At 39.5% G+C, this 21,943-nt stretch overlaps 1 protein-coding gene across 3 annotated transcripts in view; it reads right to left on the reverse strand.

Annotated features, from left to right (window-relative positions):
* Positions 1-21,342: 21,342 nt before the first annotated feature.
* Positions 21,343-21,943, reverse strand: part of mylk4a (myosin light chain kinase family, member 4a) — a 29,199-nt gene continuing 28,598 nt past the window's right edge. For 2 of the 3 annotated variants that reach the window (XM_067361976.1, XM_067361975.1), the window contains one exon: positions 21,343-21,910. The gene's annotated coding sequence lies outside the window, so the exon portion shown is untranslated. The remainder of the gene's footprint in view (positions 21,911-21,943) is intronic. The other variant, XM_067361974.1, reaches the window with a different exon arrangement.

The raw sequence follows: 21,943 nt of genomic DNA on the forward strand, positions 1-21,943 counted from the left end.
TTTTATGATTGCAAATGATGGACACTCATGTGGTATAAACACCCATGTGGTAGATTTAGGTGGATATTTTGAACTTTGTGATAATAAAATCTCCTGCATTTATGTGTTATCATTGCATTTGTAGATTTTGGATATAGACATTTTTAGACATCAGTAGTAAACTTATTCTGAGTGTAGTTTATGATAACAGCAAATATTTATTGTGTCTCTTTTTACTTCATCATCCCATAATTTAAATTTAAAAATAAACAAAGTTATATTCAGCATGCTAAAATGCACTAACATATATTGCTAGCTAGCAGACTTGTCATGTTGTAGGAATGTAATTGTGTGAAAACGTTTTCCTTAATCTTTTTTCTTCATTATCCCATACTTTACATTTTACAAAAAAATTAAGTTAGATTTAGCATGCTAACATGCACTAACATGGGCTATTGCTAGCTAGCAGACTAGTCGTGAACCTACAGTATATTAATTGTGTGGAAAAGTTTAATTTAATTAAGTTTGAAGAACTTTTTTTTTTTTCCCAAATGTAACTGCTCCAGGCCCTTATTTGGACCACTGTGATCCTCTGATCCAGCGAGCAAAGTTCCCACGCAGACTCATTCCTGACTGCACACTCCTTCCACCCAGACCAACTGTCACTCTATCTGATCAGTGACAGCAGCTAAAAATAACCACAACACACACACAAAGTTACAAAACATTTTGACAGGCTATTGGAACAAAACCTGGAACACTGAAGAAACTGAGATCTGGGAATGTGACAGTAAATTGTTTGCATAGGATCTTCGGTATGTTCTGTGTTACTCACAGGATGTGTGTGGGCTATTGTTGCTCTCTCATAGCCACACACTGTGGCTTCCTGCTCTCCCATGAGACGACTATAAGCCCACACACAGACTAATCAACAAATAATTGATAGAGAAAACTGAACATGTACGGTAAACCATGTAACCTTATTCATTCATTCATTCATTCATTCATTCATTCATTCATTCATTCATTCATTCATTCATTCATTCATTCATTTTTAAGTGGTTGTGTTTAGCTTTAAGGATAGGATTAATGTATTTGTAAAGATGTTAATGAACTTATAATAATAATGCAATTAGTAATGTCCAATAAAGGTTGGTTTAAAGCATTTAATTAATTTTCTATGACTTAATCTAAAGTGATAACTATGTACAGTTAATAAAGTTCTAAATACTTTATTACACTATACTTATTATTATAAAGTGTTACCTAACATGGATAATAATACATGGATAAGTAAATCAGCATATTAGAATGATTTCCAAAGGATCATGTGACACTGAAGACTGCTCCAGTAATGATGCTGAAAATTCAGCTTTGCATCACAGGAAGAAATTACATTGCAGAATATATTAAAATTGAAAAAAGTTATTTAAATTGTAATCACATTTCATGATATTACTGTTTTTTTTTACTGTATTTTTGATCAAATAAATACAGCTTTTTTTTTTTTTCAAAAACAGTAAAACATTGCAATAATTCTAAACAATAATTCTTCACTCTTTTGACCAGTAATTTATATGCGTCTAGGTCCAAAACCACATGAACGGCACAAAGACTAAAGCCAACTAGCATGTACATTCTGCATCTGTATCAGCAGGTGGCAGTAATCTATATTCGTCGTTAAAAAAGGAAATCTGACACGGCTGTGTTTGAAAGCTTAGACAGCTGACTTGTTCCCTTGCAGGCCAATCAGACAGTAGCTGTGTTCGAAATTATATACTGAGTAGAACATACATTTGACTCATCTATGTACTATGTACTTTGTGACCGTTAACAGGTATGTTTTATATTTTATTAATGTGGGTAAAATGAATGAAATACTACGTACTTCATCCACCATGTTGTTACTGTCACGTGACCTACCAGTTGCATCGCTTCACTGCCATTCATAAAACCTCTCCCATAGCCTCATGGGATAGTAAAGTGTCCTTCGTATGCACACTTCCGAATTTCGCCTAAAGTAGTAGGTCGTCTGGAGACTTTTCGCCTATACTGTTTTTTGAATACTATGTATTCAGACATCCTATGTTGGTGTACTCTTTTTACATATATAGTAGGGAAGTATTTGATTTTTGAACTTTTTCTTGAGTATGGGCCTTTGTAACGTCATAAAGGTTGGAATTCCTTGTACGGGCACTTCTCCTGAAAGAGCACGCGTGCACACGTCGACCAGAGCGAGAGAGCAATAGCACACCAATCTTTACAGACGTCGTCGGCAGCGCTGCACAGGTCACAGGACTACACAAAATCAACAATGTCACCAAAGAAGTGTGTTTTTGATTGTGAGGGAAAGATAACCTTGCTTCCCAAAGAACCCAGCGTTAAGTGGAGCTGAGAGTTTTGTGCTCACGCTTTACATTGATGTGCTCTTCATATTTGTTATTAAAATAACCATAGAAACTGATAGTGGCAATCACTTTTTTATTGGTTAAAATGAATGGAGAATAGCTTGTGTTTTTCCGTGGCTGCTTGACACCTCAGGATCTGCTTCTGTTTTCATAAACAAGGCCCAGTTCTACGCTGGATTTACAGATAATTTGAAACTGAAAGATGGAGCGGTCTGATCGTTAATGATCCCGGTCATGAGTCGGAACAGCAGGTGGTGAGTAAAACTGCTTCAAATGTCTGTTTTGTTGTCAATGGGTGCTTAAGTGCATATAATGTAAACAACACAAACATGGTGAATTCATAAATTCATTATTTATCACTCAGTATATGCTATATTCATCATAGTGATTCAAAAGTTATCCAGGGATAATGTGATGGTGTATTGTGTGTGTTTAAATACATTTTATTTAGCTGACCATTGATAGCTTGCAGATGAAAAGATTTGCGTGCTCTTCACTCTTTAGCTCTGCTCACACAGCACGCCTCCAGGCGCTTGGCTGTTTTCGGAAAGACTCGGTACAACGTATGTATCTTTTATAAATATGATAAAACTAAAGACTTTTCGGAGATGTGAAGGATGCACTACTAATCTATAGGTATAAGATTAACATGAGATTGGCACAAAATGTGTGATTACCCCCCCCCCCCCCTTATATTTAAAATAGCTTCAAAAACATATTAAACAATGTTTTTTTTTTTCTTTTATTATGCAAAACAAACAATTACAATAATTACAGAAAACAAATTAAATGCAGAAAACAAATACAAAGACCAACAAAACATACATAACAGTACAATTTGGGTTGTTTTATTAAAAATGTAAAAATGCAGAATGTTTTCTGTGATGGGTAGGTTTAGGAGTAGGGGTAGTGTATAGGGATATAATGTACAGTGTGTACATTATTAAAAAACATAAAAAGTGTAGAATCACACTAGTCAACTTCAGTACAGTACCCATTAGTAACACTCTTTGATCACAAAGACTACAGACAAATGGTACATAAAGGCGATTATTTCATATCTGATGCCATCTGATGTTAGGTGAAGCATTAAACAACAATCCTAAACACACATGGGAAAACCCTAAAGCTAAGAAAGAAAGGGAAAATGATTAAGAAATAAATCCTGTGCGACGCTGGTACAGTAAATCAGCAGGCTTGAGCGACACATAAATGTCTTTTTCAGACAGTGAGTCTTTTTGAAAGAATAGGCCATAAAATTTCACTCTTCCTGTTTTCCCTGTCTAAATAAAGGTTGGAAGTGGCCATAGCAATGAAAAAAGAAAGAAAACACCATATTACAGGAAGAGATCTTCTGAGCTTTAGCTAAAAAGATAGAAATAGTAGACTAAAATTGGCAAACACAACCCTAGAGGTTGTACACAAATGCCACGTTGACATATTTCACATCATGATTGTCGAGTTTCTACTCTGTTCACATCTTCAGACTCAGAAATGATTTTTAAGTGGTTTCAATGGCAGCCCTCATGCCAAAATGAATTAATGTGAGGCTTTTTGTTGACAGCACCAAAATATTTTATACTTTTGTTAATATTAGTTAACTACATTAGTTAACATGAACTAAGAATAAAAACACTTCTAAAGCATTTATTAATCTTAGTTAATGTTAATTCCAACGTTTACTTATAGGCTACATTACTAAAAACCAATAGTGTATCTCTTATTATTATTTAGTGGACCTGAGCTAACATAAGCTAACAATTAACAGTTGCTTTGTGAAGCTTCTGAGTGTGCATCAAACTGCCAATGGTACGTGATTTCAGCAAATGAGTCTTTATTACATCATAATTGTTTCAAAACATTTTAAAATGTCAATGGTTCAGCAATGAAAAACATCTAGGTTATGTACGTAACCCTCGATCCCTGAGGGAGGGAATGGAGATGTTACGTCAGAACATACTGACAAATGGGGTCTCGCCCGAGTGCCCAATCACCTTCAAGTGGTAACAAAATGAGCCAATAATACGCTGAGTACCTTGGTCTGCGGAATTTGCATCGCAATGTCCGCCCTGCCCTGTGGGTATATAAAGAGCAGTGCGAGCATACTCACACTGAAGTCTTCGCTGAGGAGCCGAGAATGCCTGAATGACAGAATGCCCTGGGTAACATATTCCAGCAGGTAGTATGCTAACAGGCTGTCTGCTCATAGGAGGTCTTACAAAGCACATATGAACCAGCATAGCAGTGATACATATGGAAGATCTCTGATGTACCCAACCAACAGGGTGGATAAGTTTCAATGTCAGAGATGGCAAGGTTGGTCTGCCAAGAAGACTTATTGTGGAAATACACACGTGGGATTGCCCAGATAGGGAATCACAACACATGGAGGCACCTAGTCTGACACATGGGATGACCGACAGGGCATGCACACAAGTGTTAGACATCAAAAGTGCTGGAGGAACCCAGGGTTCTGAACTGTGGAACTCACCTGAGGAGAAAAGTGCAAACATTCAGTCCGTGGAGTGGAACGGCGCAGCAAGCAAATTGACATTTGCTTGGCCCAGAGGGATGAGTATACAGGAGGACACAGGTTCTACACGGAGATTATACAATCTCGCAAATGTGTTTCACGAGTTCACACTTAGAAATAAGTCAGGTAAATTAATTGGTAAACGTATTTGGCGTGCTGTCCGGGGAGAGGGCTCCGAGCTCGGTAATCGGCCCGAACCCAGTACCCCCCCCCCTCCTTTTAGATTATATGAAGTAATCCAGAGAGTGTGAGGAGATGGGGTGGTGGAGGGATTCTGGAAACTGTTGAGGATCCTTGGGTGAGTTTGACTGTGATTATATACAGGCCTGAACTCATGCCGATTGGGTAGATACGTTGATTACAGATTGTTGACAGCTGGTTGAGATGACGTAATGATTAAGATGATGTAATGATTGGGTATCTTATTTGACTTGTTCCTCCTGAACTACGTTTATAAAACATCATTATGTGTCACCCAGCCCGCAGCTCTACAAATGTCTGTTAACAAGGTGCCATTGACACCTGGTTGATTAAGCTTTCACCCTTTGGGGACATGGCAGTTCTTGAATCTGATAAGCCACGATGATAGCATCCACTCCAGTGGGACAACCTCTGCTTGGAGACAGCCTTTCCCTTTTACTGGCCTCCATAACAGACAAGGAGCTGGTCTGAGGTCCTGAAGCACTGAGTTCTGTCTATGTAAGTGCGGAGAGCGTGTACTGGACAGAGCAGCACCAGGGATTTCTTTGCCTCATCTGAGGGCGGCGCTTGCAAGTTCACCACCTGATCTCTAAAAGGAGTGGTGGGAACTTTGGGCATATATCCAGGCCGGGGTTTCAAGATCACGTGGGAGTTGGCCCAGCCCGAATTCCAGGCATGCTTCGTCAACAGAAAATGCCTTCAGGTCTCCGACCCTTTTAACCAAATGCCAAAGCTATCAGGAAAGACGGTTTTAAAGAAAGAAACTTCAGCTCAACTAAAAGCAAGGGCTTGAAGGGAGTTCTCTGCAGTGCAGTTAGAACCGCTGTGAGATCCCAAGAGGGTACCTGCTGAGGACGGGGCGGATTTAGCCTCCTGGCCCCTCTCAGGAACCTGATGATCAGGTCTTGCTTATCAATAGGTTTATCATCAATAAGATCGTGGTGAGTCGCAATAACAGCCATATAGACCTTCAGGGTGGAAGGAGACAGCCTTTGTTCCAATCCTTCTTGAAGGAAGGAGACCACCGACCCGATCAGGCATTTCCAGGGGTTTTCTTGATGAGAAGAACACCAAGAGGCTAAGAGGTTCCACTTCAAAGCTTAGGCCTGTCTAGTAGACGAGACTCTAGCTGAAGTGATAGTAGCTACCACCTGAGGTGGTAAGGTACTTAACTCTCTGGAGTCGGGAAATGCGCCGGCACGTTTTGCAGGATTTTTTTCACATTGCAGCAAAACAGACTTAAAATACTTCATTTTTTGTCATAGAGACATAAGTAATATATCAATTGAAACTATAGAATGTCTTCTTTTATTTGTGTACACTCAGAGTAAAAACAAAATGTTGTGCTTTTTTGCAAAATAAAGAAAACTATCATGATGCGTGATCTGTCGTCTCCCTCTGAATGAAGTCCGAACTGATAGTTCTCAGAAAATGAACTGTAACTTAGTGAATACTAATAACAAAAAAATGAGACTTATGTCTAAAGAAACGTTGAAATGTCAGGTATTAGATCGTGTAAGTCAAATCGGAGCGAGCGCTATTCAGACGCAAATTCTGAGGCAATACATGTATATATTGTTGCAATCGTGTATTTATTCTCTTCAAAAGTGTCTATAGCCATGGTTAGCGATCTCTGGAAGCCTCTGTTAGTTCCTGGAATGTCACATGGTATGCCTGTTCTTCATTAGGAGGCATTTGTGGACTAAATGTGCAAAGAGTGCCCTCCTGCTCCAAGTATGAATTAAAAACACAGTATTCAATGCTCATAGTGATGACTAGACATATTGAATAAATATTACTCCTCTGTAGAGAAAATTGACATAAACATATGAGAATCCATCAATATTTCTCCAAAGGTGCATGCTTTTACGCTAAAAGCCTATATGAAATGCCTTAGAGGTAACATGAATGTTCAGACGCTTTGCATCACAGAAATACATTATATTTTTAAGTATATAATAGCAAACCATTATTTTAAATTGTAATGATATTTCAGAGTATTGCTGTTTTTTTCTATATGTTTGATATACTGCATGATGAGCTTGAGACATGATCACAGAGGGTTTTATCACATATCCTACCTGACTGAAAGGGCTTATTATACGGGTCAGTATGCAGGTCATTATGCAGGTCTTTGTCTTCTCAGGTGTGAATCACAGCATTATTCATGAAGATTCATGCCTCCATGCATACTGTGTGTCTTGACAAAAAGTGTCTTACAAAATTTAAATATCTATATTGTTTTATATGAAGGAGTAGGCAGGATACATTTTTACATCATTTTGAAGAAAAAATTCTAGTCTTCAACCTCCAATACCCAGAAGTCCTGTGAACACAGATTTAATATTAGTTTTTTGGCATTATTTAATCCCAATAAATCATAAGCAGTGTCTCAGAACAAGCCGTTTCCAGATCCCTGGCAATGTGACGTTACTTTAGCCACAGGTCCCGCCCACAAATGCTGACAACTGATGTTTTAACATAAAACCGCCCTGAGTGAGTTCACAGCTAGTTGTACAGTTATTCAGTTTTTTTGCCGACCAGGCCAATAGCACGCAACCATGAGGACTTGCTCTTTCTGCCATACCTGAGCCTCCAGCTGTCATAGACGTTATGCCAGAATCTTCAAGTCTGGAGGACATCTCAGTAGCAATGTCAAGACTGGGGGTCACTAAGGAGGTCCCAATGTCTAGTGTACTCCCTGTTACAGCGATGCCTATGTGGTGTGTTTGGGCCGTGCTCTGCTCTTCAGTTGATGAGTCTGCTCCAGAGCCTGCCTCAACCCTTGAGTTTGCTCCAGAGTCCACCTCAGTCCATGAGCCTACTTCAGAGTTCACTCCAGTTCCAAACCCCAGCCTCATAACCTATAAACTTCCTGTCTACCTTGATACGACCATGGAGGTCACCCCTGAGTTCCCTGTCTGCCCTGATGCGACCACGGAAATCACCCTTGAGTTCCCTGTCTGCCCTGATATAACCACAGAGGTTGCCCTGAGTTCCCTCTCTGCCCTAATACAACCATGGAGTAGAGCCCTGCACGAGACTGATTTCTTAAACCTGCACCCACCCATTCCTGCTGAATGTCTGACCAGGACCGCCCTCCCGCAACCTGCGTATTCCACTTCTGCCCACGCCTGCAATGTTTGTGTCCACTCATTTCTCTTAGAGCTTGTGCAAAATATAGGCCTACACAAACACTCAGACTAAATTTGTTCAAGTTAAAATCCAGAATAATAGACTTTGAACATGATTGTGTTTAAATAAGATGAAGTAGCCGCTAAACCAAAGCACCACATGTGATAAAAACACTGGGTATTTTTTTATTAGCGTTATAAAACATTAACCTTTAAAACAAAACCACATCTAGCGGCACCTCAGTTTTTAAACGCAGGCCACTGCATACAAACTCACCAAACGATTAACTGAACAAACAGTTTAACTGTTAACAAACAGTTTAAGTAAATAAGGGAAAGCACAATAAGAAATAACTTTAACTTATTAAAAAAACACACAGGACTTAGAAAATAGGCTAGATATACTTTAAACAAATTAAATACAAAACGAAATAAATAAAATAAATAGAATGCCTCAAAAATATCTCAGATTTCACATTCACAATAGCTTGCTTAACAGGCTATTGCAAAAAAGAAAATAAATAATACAAAAAAATAAATAAATAAATAAAAATAACGTTGCCATCTTAACAAACAAATTAATTTGATCACTGGGCTTTGCATTGCTTACTCCATATTACTATGAAGGAAAAGTATATTGCTTACTGACTGCGGTCCCAGACTTGTGCGTCTTTCTTCCAAGATCCACCCACACACACTGAATGCCCTCTCTGACGGCGCACTAGATGCGAGAATGCTCAAAATAAAATGTGCAAATTTTGAGATTTGTTTCCAGATGTCTCACCTGTCTTGCTTTGCTTTGTCAAGTAAACAGCCGCTTCATGTGATGACTCCAATTCTATTACACGCCAAATCCCACCATTCCCCTCGGGTCTCCAGCTAAATTTTCGGACCGCCCACTCCCGCCCGCAGCAAAGGTAAAACCGCCCACTCCCGCGAGATTTGTGTTGGGTCCCACTGAAGCCCAAACCCAATACAGCCCTCTACCACGGAGGTCACCCCTGAGTTTCCTGTCTGCCATGTTGCAACCAAAGATGTTTTCCCCTCACTTCCTGTCTGCCTCGACATGACCGCAAAGTTTGTATCTGAAATGCCTGTCTGCATCAACATGACCAGAGAGGTCGTACATGAACTTCCTGTCAACCCTAAGATGACCACAGAGGCTAACCTGGGAAACAATGTTGTTCCAGTTATGGTCATGGAGGGCGCTTCTGTGGTCCCTGCCTGTTCTGACACGGCCCTTGTGGCCAATGCTAACCTCTCTGTGTTCTATGCTCCAGTTGCACCTGATCAGCCATGGTGGTCTCCAGTTTCACCAGATCTACCGGGGTGGTCGTCTGCTCCGCTGTGGGGCTCTTCAAGCCCATCTGTGCTGCTGTGGTGGTCGTCTGCTCCACTGTGGGTGTCTTCAAGCCCATATGTGCTGCTGTGGTGGTCGTCTGCTCCGCCATGGTCGTCTTCCAGCCCATTTGTGCTGTTGTAGTGGTCATCTGCTCTGCCAAGGGGGTCTTCAAGACCATCTGCGCTGCTGTGGTGGTTGTCTGCTCCACTGTGGGGGTCTTCAAGCCAGTCTGCAAGGCCCCCTGCTCATGCTGAACCACACTGGCCACCACCACCCTGGCTGCCTGCCCAGCCTGCACCGTCCTGACCTCCTGCTCAGCCTGCTCTGCCTCTGTCTTTAGGCCCTCTTCCACTTCATGGACCTGGCCCTCCATCCCACCCCCTGTTCCGCCTCCACTCTGCCTCCCTCCTGGACTTTTCTAGCCATGTTAGGAGCATCTGGAAGTCGCTCCTTAGAAGGGGGGCTATGTCACCATCACCAGTGAGAATGCCTGTAATTACCACCAGAGGGCACTCCACCCCTGACTATTACCACACTATCACGGACTCCATTCCCCATAATCCTTTGCCCAGACTAATCAGCCATGATTTCATTCAGCTGTGTCTCATTATCTTATTACCTCTACCTATAAAAGTCATGTATCTATCAGTCACTCTTTGTTAAGTCTTGCTGTTTGTCACACTGCATTTCTCAGCATTTCCTTTTTTCCGGTCTCTTTGATTCTCTGCCCTTTGTTCTGGATTACATTTTGCCTATGTTTATTGCCCTGTTGTGTTTGTTTGGTTTGATTACTATGTGTATGACCTTTGCCTGGAGTTGGATTACGATTGTGGATTGCCCTTTAATAAATACTACGTTTGGATCCTCAACGTTCATGTCCCAGTGCAGTTTGGTGACAAAAGAAATGAAGTTTAGAATAAAAACACAATTTTGTCACATAGATTGCAAATAATGATTGAGTAAATTAGACAATATGTGTTTTCCCTTTTTTTCAGTGTATGAGATATCAATGTGATTGCTAGCATATTGAGAAAGAACCAGCCTGAACCAGAATCAGCCTGCGCCATCTAGAGTTTCATGACATAACTTTGTATTTAATTAAAAGTTAGCCCTGAAAGATGTCAAATGTTCAAACACACACATGTATTGAAGATGATGGAGTATGTTGTGAACTTAGATATTAAGCATGGCAAATACTACAATATATTAACAATCAAATCCCAAAATGTATGCCAAAATGTAGCATATGTTTTTACTACAAATGGCATCACTGAAAATAAATACTTTACAATGTAATGCCCTGACTCTACATACCCAAATATTATCGATCTTGAATTTGCATTAGAGGAAAAAGAAGATAATCCATTTGGTGCCTGATGGACATGTGATGGTGCCCCTCACTGTAAAAAGAACCTTAAAGAGCTATTTATACCATATTTAACTCATACAAATTAGAATTGTTGGTATATATTAAAATTATTATGCCCCATTTTACAAGATGTAAAATAAGTCTCTGATGTCCCCAGAGTGTGTATGTTAAGTTTTAGCTCAAAATATCCCACAGATAATTTTTTTATAGCATGTTAAAATTGCCACTTTGTGGGGTTGAGCAAAAACGTTTCAGTGTGTGCCCTTTAAATGCAAATGAGCTGCTGCGCTCGGCCTAAGAGGGCAGAGCTTCAAGAGTTAAGGGAGCATTTTCTTCGAAAACAAAATTAATCTACCTCATCTTCAGCAGCTCAGATTTAGGGAGTAAATGGAGAGAGCTATGTGGATTAATCCATCCAGCTACAGAACACCTAAAACGCTTGGGAGACATTCTCATCAGTGCAGCAATGGTGGACTGTACAACTAGCTGTGAACTCACTCAGGGCGGTTCTATGTTAAAACGTCAGTGTCAGCATTTGTGGGCGGGACCTGTGGCTAAAGTAACGTCACATTGCCAGGGATCTGGAAACGGCTTGTTCTGAGACACTGCTTATGATTTATTGGGATGAAAAAAAGAGGAGATTGATTTTTTGTCATTACAGGGTGGTTGTGTACACACACTGCCAACACACATTTATAACCAAACACCATGCAAAAGTGAATTTTGCATAATAGGTCCCCTTTAATGTATAGGTTGGTTCAGTGATGTTAAATAATATTTTTGACTTGAATAATACCAGTTAATTTATATTTTACCATTTTTAGGTTAACACTTTTTTAGTGTGAGTAATTTCCTCTGTGTAAAACACCTTAAGAATGTAAACACCAGTGTAAACACCTTACTACCTTAGCAACATATAATTAACTGGTCCATTCTACAGAATTCTCTCAAATTTCCCCCAGAAATTAGCTTAGAAAATATGACTGATCAAACTGCCTAAAATGTTCAGATGCAAAAGAGTGATTTGCATTACAAGCCTCAATGCCATATTAATTGAATCAGTCTTTTCTGCTGTAAATATGGCCTCTGACCACCCAATCTACAACACTCTAGCCAGTCGCACAAATGCTGACCCTGGTTTGTACCAGAGTCTCATCATTCATGCTGGCTATAGCAGCATGGCTGTCCGCGCTTGTCTGAGTCACTCCGTGGGAACAGTTCACAGCACAATAGCGGCTGAGCATTTGCGCTCTGGGTGCCGCAGCTCGTGTTTGTGTTGGCTGAGTTGGCTGTGATTCTTGGGGGAGTCAGACAGAACACAGGCATGAGATCTCCTCCAACGGCTCCTCCAGCCCTCAGTGGCTCTGCACATCCATCACGACACACAGCGCTGGACAGAGAGATGTGGGGAAGGAAAAAACTCAGAACAAGTACCCTAGTACTATCGTGATTTGTAATAACAGTTTTTTTTTTAACTATAGTAATACCATGCTTTTTTAGACATGGTACAATGCTCATGACGTTTTTGGTTTTGTTTTTTTGTTTTTAAATATGGTATGTAATGCATTATTTAGACATGGTACCATGGTAATGCCAAGGCTTTTTGGACATGTACTGTGGTAATAACATGCTGTTTTATATGGTAATATGGTAATACTAGACATATATTTAGACATATACTCCATGGTTTTATAGATATAATGCCATGGTATAATACCATGATACCCATACATGGCACAATGGGTTTTTGGACATGTACCATGACAATACCATGAAATCATGGACATGGTACCATCTTATTATTGTAAGCAAAGAATCCATTTGCAGTGATTGATACCGCTGTCTTTGGAACATGAGAAATAAACATCTGTATGTGTGAATAATTCAGATTATTCGTATGTTCACACTCTCTTGCCCTCCAGTTGCACCCATGATCTATCGAGAACTGAGAGCTTCAGGCAAATTTTACCACCAACTGCCAGATGAATTAACTCTGCTCTCCGAGACATCCACACTGCTGAGGGTCAGACCCAGCAACAGAACCCCACCCTGGGCACGTTGAGCGCGGCAGACCCCTGGTGCCACACAAACACCATCAGATCCACCAGTCTGGCCCGGAGCCCAAACACAGCCTGACTCTGACAGCAAAGGCTCTGCTGGAACAGTATGGTTTTGGTTCTACTTCTACATTTGATCAGGCCTCTGAAGAACAGCAGGCCCAGCAAGAGCCCATAGCTCCCCCGTACGATCATACGTTACGCCTTGTTTGGATTTCATAAGTCACTTTTGACAGATTGCACAAAGCACTGCCATTACAGAGACAGAGCGAATGATTGTTTTACAAGTGAAGTGTGCTGTATGGTTGTGCACAGATCTAATGTGGTCAGCCCAGCTCAGCAGAAATCCAGTATCCTGTTACATCCAAGATGAATTACTGATACAGACGCAAATGATCATAAAACACATCTCAGTTCTCACAACAATCTCTGCTTTCAATTTAGGTCTAGCTTATCAGCTGTGACAGATGTGGCTGAATTCCGCTGGTAGGATCTTTTATCAGGGCAATAAGGGCAAAAAACAGAATTAATATAACCTTTTTTTCATGAATACTTTACTATATCCTATAGCTGACATGAACTAACAATGAGCAATATCTTTTTATTACAGCGCTTATGTCAGGTATGGAAGGACGAGGACTCAATAATGCAGGGAAGGAAGGGCTTTTTATTAATAAAAATAAAAACAAAACAACAACAAAAACTACCCCGTGGGGGAAAACCGACTTGACAAAAACAGGACTTGACTAGACTTGACTTGGCTTGATGAAAACACGACAGAATAAACGACAACGAACCAGCCCAGGACTGCAAACACAAGGAGAATAAATAGGAGAGCAAACAAGGCAGGTAACAAGGGAGGACAGGTGGGGCAAATCAACCAATAATGAGGTAACAAGGTGGGTGGGGTCAAGACAATAGACATGAGAGCACATGGCACAAAGAAACACATGACAAGCCATGTGCTCACATCAAACAAAACAAAAACACAAGCACATGGCCAATGAAGACAAATCTCAAGCCATGTGCTTACACAAGACGAGACATGAACACGTGACTATGAAAACTCATAAGCCACGTGTTCACACAAAACAAGACAACATGAGAGCACGCAGCCCGTGAAACACAGACTGCGTGCTACACAACACAAGACAAAAACATGAAAGCACGCGGAGGTGGAAATAACCGCGTGCTACACAAAACATGAGACAAGAGCGCACGGCAAGTGAAAGTACACACAAACCGTGCGCTCACAATAAAGACAGGACTGGGAGCGCGAGTGTCCGAATCCCGACACGAAACCGAAACCAAACTAGACACGAGTGCCGGGATCCGAACGCCACGCTCCCAACATGAAACAAGGCACGCAGACAAGAGAGCGCACAGCCCCGAGAACACTCGAGACCGTACGCTCACACAAAAACACGACAAGAACGGGAGTGTCAGAGCTCTGTCACAAAACCAAGAAATAAACAAGACTGAAGTGACAGAACCCTGACAGCTTATTAATCTAATTTTATTTATTTATTAATCTATATTGTTAATGCTAGTTAATAATACATAATTGGTCATTGTTTGTTATTGATACAAATATTTTAGTAAATGTTGAAATTATCCAGAACTAAGATTAATTAATTCTCTAGAAGATTTGTTAGTTCAAATTACCTGTTTACTAAGTGAAACATCACTGTAAAGATATTTTCAAATGTGGCTTCATTATCTACTGTAACATTTATGTTCATTAGTGTATTATCTGAATCATATTATCATAGCTTATTTTGCGAGCACATTACAAGCTATTTCAAAAGCAATAGTAATTAGTAATCATTTGTTTACAGTGACACTCTGCTCTGGAGCAACCAGGCTCTACATGTCTTACAAAGTTCCTTTTTTGAAGTGGAACTCTATGCTGCGTCAATAATGACGTTATGGGAATGCCTCCAGTGTGGGCCGCTGTTTGAAGCATGTGCATGCTGCACACCAATTTCGATTGGCAACTAAAAACAGATGACATTACAGGTGCACCAGTAGGCTATAAAAGGCCTCCCAAGGAACACATCATCAACTTCTATTGTCTTCAGAAAGTCATTTATTTGTGTGTGTGTGTGTGTGTGTGTGTGTGTGTGTGTGTGTGTGTGTGTGTGTGTGGCATCTTCAGCTGGGTAACTGTCTATTCAGAAATAAAAAAAGTATGAAGAAAGGTTAAGGTGATGCATAATGCCATGTCCATGTTTATTACGGCAGATGACATGCATGAGTTATGTGTCATCTGCCTTGGAGCAGAACATGCACAGTCAGCTCTTAAATTCACAGTGAGGAAGCTCTGCTCCTGCCTGGCTCACTTTAGGGGGATGGAAGCTAGGCTACTGCTCTCCATGGATTGGGTCCTGCTGCTGCCGATGCAGCGTGGTGGCTGTGGTTGTGGGGATCACAGATGGAGCTGGCTGAGCAGCTTCGGATGAGTTTATCTCTATTTCAGACTTTGCTCGCCAGCTCCGAGGATCTCATGCCAGACCCAGAAGCTCGGTCTCCGACTGGATGAGCAGTTCTTTAAACCTCCCCCTCCTGTAAGCCTTCGATTTATTCCTGATCACCATGATGAGATCATGAGATCATGGAATAAGCCATTCTCAGCTTTTCTGTTCACCCGACAAATTATGCAAACATCAAGGGTGTAAGTGAATATGGGTATGTGAGGATGCCACAGGTTGAAGAGAAACTTACGGACTATCTCTCCCCTGGTGCATCAATCTCACTAAAGGCTCCAATTTTGTCTTCAAATCCATGGCAGGTAACATCACGGCTGGTAGACAAGGCATATGTGGCGGCAGGCCAGACTTTCCAGGGAGCTCTGTCATACCACAGATCTTGCCTTCCATACCATGGAGCAGGCAACCCGTTCCATCGGCTGCTCGCTTGGAGCTATGGTAACTATGGAGTGGCTTCTGTTTTGGCTATTCAGGACCGCCATCGAGGCAGTGGCCCAAAAGTTCAGGGAGGCAAAAGTTCAGACAGCAGCATTTTAGCTGTATATTCCTCACCAAACTTGGGCTCCTTCAAATCCCCTACTGACCCTGTAGCCAGCCCAAACCCATGAGGAGCTTAGGTATGTTATCTCAGAGAAAAGACAACAGAATCCTGAGATTCTTCTTGGCTTGGTTGAGCAATGCTCTCTCCCTCTTTCTCATTCTCACAGCATTATATATAAATATATACACTGGTTGAGGATGTGAGTTCATGTACTGGTTGAGGATGTTAGTTCATGTACAGGTTGAGGATGTGAGTTCATGTACATGTTGAGGTTGAGCCTTGCTCTCTCCCTCTTATTTCTCATTCTCACAGCATTGTATATAAATATATATGCTGGTTGAGGATGTAATTTCATATGCTGGTTCAGTTTATGGGATTGATCGGAGATTGAGCATTTGATCTCTCTCTTAATTTAATTCTCACAGCATAACATAAAAATATATACATTGGTTGAGAATGTAATTTTATGAGTTAGTTGTAATTAAATGTCTGCTTTCGCCCTCTTAGTTGTTATTCTTACAGTGATGCAGGAATATATGTATATGCTGGTTGAGTATGTAATTTTATGAGGTTAAGATTGAGTGCTCATTCTCTTCCTCTTATTCTCATCCTCACAGCATTCTTCGTTGGCTGAGGGTGTAAGTTATGTGTCGGGTCTGAGATGAAATACGGAAAAGTTGGTCTCTTTTACTTCCTCTCCTAATCCAGGGTATCAAGCAGGGCTTTGCTCCCTTATAAACAGGTGAGGTTAAACCATCAGAAGATCACTTCTTGGCAAATTAAGGAGGGGGGGCAATCATTGTACAGATGGGTTCAGAAAGATGAGAGTGGCAACAGAATGTTTCATTTTTTATCTGTTGTGACCCAATGCCTTGGTTGGGGAGGTAGTAGCAACACACCTTTCTTTTCTGGGGCTCCATCTAGTAGTGATGCTACAGGGGTACCAGTGCGCTCCCTCTGTTAGAGTAGTTGTCACATGCGAATAATTGCAAGAGAGGAGACTGGGTACTACAGCTAATTAGCACCCCACTCCCTCTTCTTTATACGCTCTGTTTTTGGAGCTTGCTATGTTGCCCGGGAGCAATGGTGGTTATCCTCAGGTAGAGCAATCATTTGAGAGATCACTTTTCTCCTAAAGCTTAACCCGACCACTGAGAATAAGATGCTGTCTAGTGCACCCTTTAATTAGGTTACCCTTGGAGCAGGTGCCAGAGGTTGAGTGGTGGGATAACAGTACCTGGTTGGCCCCTCCTTGTCAGGGGCACAACAAATACAGTTCACCTAGACAGCCCCTACCCTGGGTCGGGGATGACTAGCAGGGGGTTGAGATGCCACTATCAAACCTGGCTCGTTGGTTGAACTTACACAACACAGAGGGTAGGCGTATGTTCAGTGTGGCACAGTGGGTATTAACGTTCCCATAGCGGCATCATCAACACAGCGTAGAATTCCACTTTGAAAGGGAAGGTCTGGGATACAAGTAACTTCAGTTCCCTGATAAGGGGAACGAGACGCTGCTTCTGTGGTGTCAATACTCGCAACACTGTGTACACTGTCAATATTCACTGCTGTGTGTGTGCACATGGATGGGTGAAATGCAGAGCACAAATTTTGGCTACATGTCACATATATACATTTACACATTAAGGCTTAATGCTGGTGGTCCCCCTGACAATGTTATTTATTGTCTTTAGGCCATAATACGTCCATCTGGTTTTGATTGTGCTTCCAGAACCCCCTCTTACTCTGGAGAGAGAGAAATCAAGAAAGGACTGACTGAAAAAGAGGAAGAGAGACAGTGGACAAACTTCTCATTTCATTCTAGCCACTCACATAATACCTGTGAAACAGACATGTGAAAAAACACCTGAAAAGAAATAATTTCCTCTGCTTTGACCAAGTGACATGCTGTTTGCATATTAATCACAGTAAGGCATTAACAGGACCAGGTTTGGATGCGTGAACTTTGCCCGGCCTCACAGACAGACCACATATCTTCTCTCAGTTTTCCTTATCAAAATCCCTGTTAAATTCTGCAGTTACTATTTGCTTTAAGTTGTAAAAAATTATATATAATATGAGGATGGAATGTATTTGTAGAGGACTCTCTAGAAATTATCTTTAATTGGCAAATGTGTCACCATATTATATATACACATTATATGGATATTTCAGGTGATTCAGTCAGATACATTGCTTCAAGTGTATAAAATCAAGCCATGCAGTGTGCATTTACAAACAATTGTGAAAAATGGTTCCATTCTGAAGAGGTCAGTGAATTCAAGTGTGGTACAGTGAAAGGATGCCACCTTTGCAATAAATTTGTTAAGTTTCATCGCTGCTAGATATTCCATGGTCAGCTATGAGTGGTATTATTGGAAAGTGGAAGCATTTAAGAACAGCAGCAGCGACGAGGAAGATCATGTAAAGTCACAGAGCGTGGTCACTGATTGCTGAGGTGTATGGTGCATAAAAGTCGCCGATGCTCTACTGATTCAATAGTTGAAGAGTTCCAAACTTCACTGGCATTAAAAATTAGCACAAAAACTGTGCGATGGGAGCTTCACGGAATGGGTTTCCATGTTCGAGCAGTTGCTTGCAAGCCTTACATTACCAAGTAAAATGCCAAGTTGCCATGGAGTGGTGTAAAGCACACTGCCTGGATTCTGGAGCAGTGGAAACATATTCTGTAGACTGACAAAACATGCTTCTCTGTTAGGCAGTCTGCTGGGTGACTCTGGGTTTGGTAGATGCCAGAAGAACATTGCCTGTCTGACGGAACAATTTTATTTTTAAGAAAGGAACCAAAAGATAAGAACTAACAAGATGTTATGTAACAGCTGTGAAAAAGTTTCATTTTTGACACATTGCCCCAGTTTCACAGACAAGACTTAAGCTTTGTCCCAGACTAAAATGCATGTTTGAGCTGTTTTAACAGAAAGCAACTTGTACTGACATTAATCTTAAAATCTGTCAGTGCCATTGTTTTGTCTAAAGATTCACTTTTCCTTTTGTATTTTCTAAGGAACATTTATGAAAGCTACTTAAATGTCCTAGTTGAACTAAGGCTTAATCCTGGCTAAGTCTAAACCCTGTCACAAATAAGAGAAAAACAAGAATACAAGAAATAAGGATGCAATTACATGAATATTTCACATAAAGACCTGCGAATTACTTATCATGCAAGAACTATAGCACAATCGCTATGTTAAAAAAAGAAAAAAAAAAGTTAGAAATACTGCAAATGTGCATTGTTTATATTCCTGTCAAGCTCCCATGGCCCATATTATAAACATTCTCTTACTAATCTGAATACATAACCACTTATGTATGACCTGTCAACCGAGGAACAGGCTTTTGCACACAGAAAGCATCTAACTGAGCTAATTATTCATGCTAACCAGCCAAACCTTAATCCATCAGGACTGAGGTATGCATTTTGATGTTTCAATAGCTATTGATTATTTGTATCATTGTTTTGATTGAAACTATAACTTTAAAGGAAGAACATTCTGCATACAGCTCTATAATGAATGACAAAATAAACCACATAAATGTGGTGGAAAAGTGTCTTCTGTCCTGCCCTCTGCTGGACACAAATGAGCGCTATGAAATGGGTTGTGACTGCTGCATTATGGAGTCAATGTCTCTGAAAGCTTCAGTTACAATCCAACACAGAAATGGAAGCAACTCACATGAGACCAACCAGATGTCTTCACTGGAAGTCCGTGTTCAGCTCTTTGGTAGGTCTTGCTTTTATTTAGCATGCTTTCACATGCTGTATTACATTTTTGAAATACCTAATGTAATACCTCAGTTCATGGAGAATTTTTGTCTCATTGTAAAAGTAAGTGTCAAATCCAAATCTCAGTCATTCAACACGTTTCTAGATTGGGCCCATTAACAAATATCTAGACATTAAAAATATAGGTAATGGAACACTTTACAACAAGGTTCATTAGTTAAACATTAGTTAATGTATTAACTAATATGAACTAACAATATGCAATACATTTGTTACTAATCTTTGTTAACATTAGTTACTGAAAATATGGTTGTTCATTATTTGTTCATGTTAGTTCGCAGTGCATTAACTAATGTTATCAAGATTTTAATAATGTATTAGTAAATGTTGAAATTAACATTAACAAAGATTAATAAATGCTGGAGAAGTGCAGTTTATTATTAGTTCATGTTAACGGATGTAGTTAACTTATGTTAACTAATGAACCTTGAAAGTAAAAAATAAATAAATTTTTGAATAATTTAATCAGGAAAAAAAAAAATTGAGATTTAAATCAAACATAACTTCACTGCTTAACCTGAAAGAGACTTAATCTTAATTAAATTATATTTGTCTCATCTCATTCAAAAGATCAGCTGAATAAAGGAAAAGGTAAGATTTTTTTTATTTCATTCATCTTTTTTTATTCTATGATATTCTTAATTTATGTTTACATGAAAAATACATTGTTATAAAATAAATTCTCTAAAACTAGACTTGCTTTTAAGATTGTTTTCATGTTATTTTCAAAATAAATAGTTCTAAAGTGCATATAATGCAATGTTACATACTCCACATTCAAAACATAAAGTGAAAAAAACTATATTCATATATTTTAGCTTTAGCATGATCAGTTTTCCATCAATACTCAGCTTGTATCCCTTTGCATTCCTGTAGAACATGTAAAACCTAAAAACAACATTTTTAACAACAATATTGAGTCAATAATCTCTCATATTCCCTAATAATTCAGGTATATTTCAATTATAATATTACGCATGTTCAAAAATCAGCATAAAACTGAGGAGACTTGAAAACTATAATGTTCTAGAGACAGAGCTTATTGGAGCATTATTGTGTTTTTTTTTTTTTTTTTTTTTTTTTTTGAGAGGAGGGAAGAGGAGGTAAAGTGTGCTGGTCATAGAATGTTTACGTAAACTGCTGAAATTCACAAGGTATGAACACCATAATAAACAATTGTGTGTTGTTGAAGTTACATTTATAATAGTCAAAAGCCCATGTTGTCTTTATATGTCCTTTATCAAACTTTCCTCCGGTTTCACAGAAAAGGCTTAATCTAATCCTAGACTAAAATGCATGTTTAAGCTGTTTTAACTGAAAGCAACTAAAAATATCTTAAAATATGTCAGTGCCATTGTTTTGTCTCAAGATGCATTTTTTTCAAGTGTACATTCATATACTATTATATATATATATATATATATATATATATATATATATATATATATATATATATATATAGATAGATAGATAGATAGATAGATAGATAGATAGATAGATAGATAGATAGATAGATAGATAGATATTACTTATATATCCTAATTGAACTAAGGCCTAATCCTGGCTTAGGCTAAGCCCTGTCTGTGAAACCGGGCCTTTATGATTTAGATTGCTTAATAGTTCAAGTATGTTTTTTGCACATTTTTCTAGTGCTTATTTCCTAATATATATATATATATATATATATATGTATATATATATATATATATATATATATATATATGTATATATATATATATATAACTGAACTGCCCAGTGCCTTAAAACAAGTGAATGGGCAAATTTTGCTTTCTACATCATTTTAAAATCTGCATATGAACCTGGAAGCAGTAAGATTATGAAGCCTGATTAAGATCTGCGAAATTCCACAAGGTAATTCCACCTTCCAAATTCTGGGGCAGCATCAGTTTCATGTGACACATAGTTTAAGAATTTCCATCAACTAACAACAAGGTAATGGGAAACATATAGTCAAATGACAGTTTATGAAATACATCTATATATAATATAACATCCAGTAATCCTCATGGTTCCACAGCAGTCTTGGTCCTTCTAAAAGGGGAAACAGAAAAAAAAGCGGTCAAA

The sequence above is a fragment of the Chanodichthys erythropterus genome, chromosome 16, assembly GCF_024489055.1.
Source record: "Chanodichthys erythropterus isolate Z2021 chromosome 16, ASM2448905v1, whole genome shotgun sequence".
Classification (NCBI taxonomy): Eukaryota; Metazoa; Chordata; class Actinopteri; order Cypriniformes; family Xenocyprididae; genus Chanodichthys; species Chanodichthys erythropterus.